General features: G+C 39.3%; 1 non-coding gene across 1 annotated transcript; it reads right to left on the bottom strand.

Annotated features, from left to right (window-relative positions):
* Positions 1-4,709: 4,709 nt before the first annotated feature.
* On the bottom strand, positions 4,710-4,813 carry LOC115838086. The gene has a single exon (XR_004033138.1). It is a non-coding gene; the product is annotated as a U6 spliceosomal RNA (small nuclear RNA).
* Positions 4,814-7,732: the final 2,919 nt, after the last annotated feature.

The raw sequence follows: 7,732 nt of genomic DNA, 5'->3' as shown, positions 1-7,732 counted from the left end.
GCCCTAAAGTCAATACAACGTCACCCACCCACTTTATTAGGTAATGCCACCTGAAAACATGGTCCTGAATGGAACATTTCCCATTAAAAGAACCATGCTTTATTGTGTGACAACATACTACAGTAAAAGTCATGGGAGAAATTATGGCAGTAAGGAGCTTAACTCATGGAGCCATGACTCACATCACAGTACTCAAATGCCTTAGAAATACTGTGGACCCTTCCATAGCCTCCTGTGAAAACATACAGCTACTTTTCCTTGTGTCTTTCTCTTTTTTTTACTTTTTTAATTAAAAAATCTTTCTTTTATAATTGCTAGGTGTAATTTTCAGGGCCAAGACTAGAAATAGGTAGGGTTAACATGTCACCATTTTGGCATGCTCTGTGGAAAGACATTGAACTCAAAATGAGTACAGCTGTTCTTTCGTATCAGCAGGGAATTGGTTCAGGACCCTTGTGGATACCAAAATCTGCAGATGCTCAAGTCTCTTACAAAAAATGGCATGGCATTTTCATACAACCTGTGCAATTCTCCTGTGTAATTTTAATCATCTCTATACTACTGATGATACTTAATAGTAATGTAAATGCTATGTAAATAACTTTATTCTGTATTTTAAAGTTTATGGTATTTTTTATTGTTGTATTGTTATTTTTTATTTTAAGAAATATTTTCTGCCTGTGGTTGGTTGAATCCATGGATATAGGACCCATAGATACAGAGGGCTGACTGTACTTCTATTTCTGTTTACAACTAGAAATATAATTGGGGGAGGATATGGGTAAAAGTGGCAGCAAGGAGACTGAGGAAGGAGTTCCTGAAAGGACAGAAGGGCTCTCGTAGAGAAAATGGGGGAAAGCCAACACTCACTTTGCTTCTTTCCCACCTTGCTTAGCACTGAGAATGTTTGTACATATCCTGAGTCTCCCATAGTGTGCTCTGTATGTACTAGCTTGAAAAGCATTACGAAGAGAATGATAAGAACACCCAACTGCATCTTTTTTCTTTCAGTGTGTATAGCCGTGTCATGCTGTCAAGAGTTAGTTTTCTCCTTTGGCTCAAATAAGCCATCTCTTTGTTATCATGCTTGAAACTCTGGAACGCAGTCTGACTCCTGTTGTCATTTCCCAGCCCCACGTAACACCTCCCATGCCATGCCTGGCTTCACGTTATTTTTGAAGAATGCTTTCCACCTGTGTTAATACAATTTTTCTCTGTCGTTCACTTTGAGGAAGAGATACCCTGTCTTGATACTGCCAATGCCACTCAAATATTGAGCCAGAAGAGTGACCCTATATTGTTCAGCTGTCATTATTATCATCAAACAAACATCCAATACAGTCTGGAAGATAATCTTGCCTACAAGCTGAATGAGATTTCAGAAAGCCCAGCTCTTCTGACATTTGCTGCCACAAGATAGAGGGATCATCCTTTAGGATCTTTCATCTCTTGTGGGTCTTTTCTCATACTAGCCTCTTGGTCCAGATGCTCAGTTATTTGTACCAATCAAAATTCTGCTCACTTTTTACAACTTCATACACATGCTACCTTTAAAAAGCCCTTCTGGATCTCTCAGCTGAATGTAATTTCTACATTTTATAATTTATTTTAAGTCATAGGCATTATACTCATAGTCCATTTATTTATGTCCACCCAATAAATTGTCAGGTTCTGAAGGCAACACCTGGCCTTGCCCAGGACTGCACATATGGTGCTCACAGTAGGTGCGTTGGCTTTTTTTAAATGAAGGCTTTTAGTATCTGGATACTTGGTTTTCTTAGATTAATCAGAATTTGGGTTGGCTTTTGAATTTGAGGTGGAAAGTAGTTTGGTAGATGCAAAATTGAAGAATGTAGGCAAAGGAACATCATAGGAGAAGCCAGTCAGTATAATTTACTGAGATCTTATACTATGCAGTGAAAATGTAATAGGTGGTTAAAATATAGGAATATAGAGAATGATGGAAGTTTAGATGGAACCTCAGGGAACACATAGAATAAGTTAAAGATTGCAAAATATTTAGATTTATATAGTAATTTTCTTTCAATAAATTTAAGGGAATTATGGTAATACAGACACAGGTTAAACTACTGCTTACATATTTTATATCATCAGGGATGACATAATGCCTGACATCAAGGAAGAATTCAATTAATATCTGTGAGATAAATTTTTGAACCTGCATATTTTGGGGAAAAAAAGTTTTGTTAGAGAAGGTGACTATGGGTTGTAGAAGGATGGTAGAGAAAACCAAGACTGGTATCTGCATCAACATTTTAGCCTTCCTCAACTGAAGGAAGATATATTGGGGGAGGAAAGGCCAGAGTAAGAGCTGATCAGAGGAAAAATCTTCCCTGGTAAAAAGATGAGTATGATATTGGTTCAAATGCAAACTATTAGCAGTAGCTCTAATCAGTTCAACTTTCAAGGCAGCAGATCCCCCAACAGAAACGTGAGGTTTAGATCTGCTGTACCTCTGCAAGCTTTTTAAATGAATCTTAAATAGAGAGAACTTTTCAAGACATGCCTCTCAGGCTGCCTTAAATCAAGACAACCACTCCTTACTTTTGGTCTATCATTTGAAAAAGAAACACTCTGAAATGTGCCATAGTGATTAACCCTAAAATAATACTGACAGTATTCTTTTCTGGCTGTAATGCTAAGAGGGCCCAGCAGTGACTACACGAAGTGGTACAAAGGAAAATGAAATGAAAGTGAAAGCAGAGAAGAGTAACAGCCCAGCTTGCAATCCTCCATTTAGTAAATATTTATCAAAAACCTACTATGTGCCAGTAAATAGCCCTGTGGTGGGGAACACATTGGCATGTTTGGGAAAAATAAGGACGATTTGGCTTAGATCAATGAGAGATGGGAGGAGCGGATGGTAGGAGGTAAGATCTGGAAGATGGCTAGGGTCAGACCAGGAGGCTGCAAGCAGTTTGACTTTAGTTTAAGTGTGATGTCTAGATCCTGGAAGGTTTTGAGTAGAGCAGTGGTATAATCTGATTTTGTTTTGAAAAGCTCTGGCTGCTCTGTAGAGAATGAGCCAGAGGAGGGCAGGAATGGAAACAGGGACACTGGGAAGAAGACTATTGCACTCTTTGAGTAACATAACAGTTGATGATGGCTTACACAAGGCTTGTAGCAGTGGGGTGAGTGACTGGATTTTGGAAATGTTTGTATATATAGATGGTAAGACTTGCTGATAGATTTGTTGCAGGGAGTGGGAAAGTTATTCAAGAATAACTTCTGGGTTTTTGGACTTTGCAACTAAATCAAATAGAGAAATTTGGAAGGGGCAGGCTCTGGAGGGAGTTGTTAAGATTGTGGCTTTGGGAAGATGCCTTGTAGACACCCAGTGGAGATGATCAATATGCTGTTGGGTATATAAGCCTGGGGTGTCAGGGCTGGATACGTACATTTGGTATTCACTGACACAAAGATGGTATTTGCATGAGGAGATTGGATGAGAGCCATAAAGAATGTATTGATAGAAAAGGAAATGGAACCCTGGGCTGAGTCCTGGGGCACCACGGCATTTAGGACTAGAAAGAGGAAAAAGAGACAGCAGAGAAGACTGAGAATGAGAGGCTGGTTAAGAAGCAGAAAACTTAAGAGGATACAGTGTTAAAACCATGTCAATGAGGCAGCAAGCGTGTCAAATGCTGCTAGCAAACCTGCTATCAACCAGTAAGATGAAGATTGAGAATTGATCACTGGGCTGAGCAAGATGGAGGCACTAATAAATTGAAGTGTGTTGAGTAGACAGTGGGAGGTGAGAAAGTTGAGATAACTCTTTCAACTAGTTTGAGCTATAAAAGAAAGCAAAGCAATGTCCAGTTGGTAAATATAGGGAAAACTCATCTGTTGCAACAGAAAGGAACGCAAGGTTTAAGAATACAGATGCCCCTAGGAGTCAAATTGATATTGAAAATATGAGACTGTTATCTTAAGATTGCAAGAAAAAAATGGAAAACAATTTTACTTTTTTCCAAAAGCATGTATCACCATACTTGTTGCTTGATGGAAGGCGAAATTATGGATGAATGAAAACTACAATAGGACTTGTAAACTCTCACTTGGTGGAAATTTGCTTTCATGTTTTATGCTTACTTATAAGCTGTTTAAATCAGTAATTTTTGTCTGTAGAAACACTTTCTAGTCAATTCTGTACAGAAAAATAAACAACATAAGAACATTTAAAATGTTTTACACTGCTGTTCAGGCACCAACCTGAATCATTATACTTTGATTACTATCTCTTGTCTAGCATGTCTGAGTATAAAAAATACAATAGTGGCAAATTCAGTCATAATAGGTGATTCTACAAATATTCTTATGTGCTGTTATGTAGCAGCATAAATAAATAAACAAAACTTAGCCTGCTCTTCTCAGTCTCTTCAGATTGCAATATTCGGAATTTCAATGCTGTATTTGCCTCTACATTGCTCAGTAACTGTGGAACAGCAAGTTAGCCATTCTATGGCCATTTAAATATGTAAAATTGTTGACAAAGGACGAGTATTTTAAGAGCTTGAAATCTTAATAAAGCAGTTTTAATACTCATTTTTCTAATATTTTCTATTATAGTAAAATGCACATAAAATATAACATTTTAACCATTTTTTCAGTGTACAGCCCAGGGATATTAAGTATGTACATACTGTTGTGCAGCCACCACTGCCATTTGTATCTAGAACTCTTTTCATAAAAGTATGGAAATCTTCATCAGTTTGCATGTCATCTTTGTGCAGGAGCAGTGCTAATCTCTGCTTCATTCTAATTTTAGTATATGTGCTGCCAAAGCCAGTACTTTTAAATGCACATTTTAAAGAAAACATTTATTTACAGAGAAAGGAAAAGAAAGAAACTGTGACCTTGAAAGACAGTAATAATCTTTTGATTATTATTATCAAAATATGGAGCTCTTAGATCAATTCCATAGAGCTCCATACCAGGATACTGGGGCATGGAGAGTGACTGTCACGTTCTTCCATAAAATGCCTTTTGATTCTACCCTCAGAAGCAGAATATAGAGATGGATTGTCTGATCCAAAATGAATATTGCTATATTTTTCTAATTTTCTGGTTGAAGATGAGAAACTGAAAAATAATTCAAACTCAGATTGAGTCTTTCTATATGCCAGACATTGTTCTAAATAATTTATACACATTGTTTGCCTTAATCCAACAAGAATGCAATGAGATAATTTTCTTATTTTCATTTTAAAGATAATAAACCTGGGATTGAAATGGTATAATTGATTACTCAAGGCCACATAATCAGTAAAGGGTAGGTGAAAGAAGTAGCCCTAGGTTGGCCTGACTCCACAGTCCTTGGTCTTAACCTCTGTGTTCTGTTGTGTTCTATTTCTCTCTTTTTTAAAAGATAGCAGGCCATGCCTTCCCATATGTTTTAGATTTATGGCCTTAGTCTCCCCAAATCATTCTGTTTTTATTAATATATTATTTTTTCTTTTGCAAACAAATATTTATATGGTAGACAATAATACTTACCTGATTATGATTTGAACTTGTGTTCTCACAATTCTAAGTGTTTTCTCTCTTGATTTTAAAGCCACTTCATTGAGTTATGGTTGACATACAAAGAGCTGTACCTATTGAATGTACACCAAGTTGATGAGTTTGAAGACAAGTATACACCCATGAAAGCAACACCATAATTTATGCCATTAACCTGTTCATCACATCCAAGTTTCCTCCTGCCCTCTTATTTTTTATTATTATTTGTGATAAGAACACTTAACATAAGATAAATCCTCTTAGCAAATTACAAAATATACAGTACAGTATTGTTAACCGTAGGCTATGCTGTGCAGTAAATCTCTAAGACTTATTTCTCATGTATAATTGAAACTTTGTATCCTTTGACTAACACCTTCTGTCCTTCCCAGTGCCAGCCCCTGGCAACAGATTTGTGGATTTTAGGGTACAAGGTAAGATTTTTTTTTTTTTTGATGGAGTCTTGCTCTGTTGTCCAGGCTAGAGTGCAGTGGCACAATCTTGGCTCACTGCAACCTCTGCCTCCCCGGTACAGCAATTCTCCTGCCTCAGCCTCTCGAGTAGCTGGGATTACAGGCACCTGCCACCATGCCCAGCTAATTTTTGTATTTTTAGAAGAGATGGGGTTTCACCATGTTGGCCAGGTTGGTCTCGAACTCCTGACCTCGTGATCCACCTGCCTTGGCCTCCCAAAGTGCTGAGATTACAGGCATGAGCCACCATGCCCTGCCGGGAAGATTTTTATCAACGTCCTTTGGTGCAATTTCTCTATATTCATTCTTGTAATTTGCTGATTTCTGAAATTATGCCTTTGAAATTAAAACGTTTCTTGAAATGAAACTGCCATGCCAGAAGACACCCTATAGAACTCAATTCAGTTCTTACAAACATTCCTGCATCTACGTTCTGATTCTAACACCTGTTATGTACTAACAGATATAGCTATTTCCAGAATTTGTTCAAATGGAACTTTACTACCATACGCTGAGTTATTCGGGAAGTCTTAAATATTTGTAAGCTGTTGGTGACTTTTCTGCTTATTTAGACTTTGTTTTGTGGGCTTTCCTTGCACAGCACCCACCCCTGGTGTTATTAGGAGCTCTCTGCTGTAGTTAGGTGGAAACTGTGGTTTGGAAGACACCTGATTCAGGTTTCACTTTTGCTTTCTCACTTGTTGTATGTAATGTGTAATTATGGTCAATTTTTTACAATCTCCAAGCTTCTAGGCAGTAGGAATTTCAGACTTACAATCAAGTAGATATTTTTATAGTTGAGTAGAAATATATTTCATGTTTGTTAGAAGCAGTGGCAGACAGGATTGGGAAATGGCTTTAATTTTATGCTAACCAATCTACACTGGTGATAAAGAAAGTGATCTGAGGTCCATGTTTCTCTCTTCTCTCTTCCTTCCCTTCTCTCCCCTGAGCCTCTCCCCCAAGCAGGCCTGACCAACCACTGACACTGCCTCATGGATATAGCTGGATCATAAGAGCAGGAGGCCAGGCACAGCACACAACTTTCCTAATCCCTTTCCTTTTACTCCCTCCCTTAAGCACTGGATTCTAACACTGCAGGTTAACGAGTCTCTGCACCAAGGTCAGCAGGCAACCTTATTGTCTAAGGCACCAGCCCAGCTTTTCTTTTCATTTCTGATTTTGTTTACTCTCATCTTAGAGACCTGCTTATTTATTTATTAGTATTTTTGGAAATGTGGTATATTTAGAAAACAGAATACTATTTAGCCTTTAAAAAGAGGGAAATTCTGCAAGAAGCAATGACATGAGTGAACCTTAAAGACATTATGCTGAGTGAAATAAGCCAGTCACAGAAAGACACATACTGCTTCATTCCCCCTGAGAGGTGACAGCGTGCTGGCAGTCCTCACAGCCCTTGCTTGCTCTCAGCGCCTCCTCTGCCTGGGCTCCCACTTTGGCGGCACTTGAGGAGCTCTTCAGCCCGCGGCTGCACTGTGGGAGCCCCTTTCTGGGCTGGCCAAGGCCGGAGCCAGCTCCCTCAGCTTGCAGGGAGGTGTGGAGGGAGAGGCGTGAGTGGGAACCCGGGCTGCGCAGTGCTTGCGGGCCAGGTGAAGTTCTGGGTGGGCGTGAGCTCGGCGGGCCCCGCACTCGGAGCAGCCAGCCGGCCCTTACGGCCTCAGGCAATGAGGGGTTTGGCACCCGGGCCGGCGGCTGCAGAGGGTGTACTGGGTCCC

This window comes from Nomascus leucogenys, chromosome 13 (assembly GCF_006542625.1).
Source record: "Nomascus leucogenys isolate Asia chromosome 13, Asia_NLE_v1, whole genome shotgun sequence".
NCBI classification, from domain to species: domain Eukaryota; kingdom Metazoa; phylum Chordata; class Mammalia; order Primates; family Hylobatidae; genus Nomascus; species Nomascus leucogenys.
Note: the sequence above shows the minus strand (reverse complement) of the source record. Positions and strands in the feature narration are given on the sequence as shown.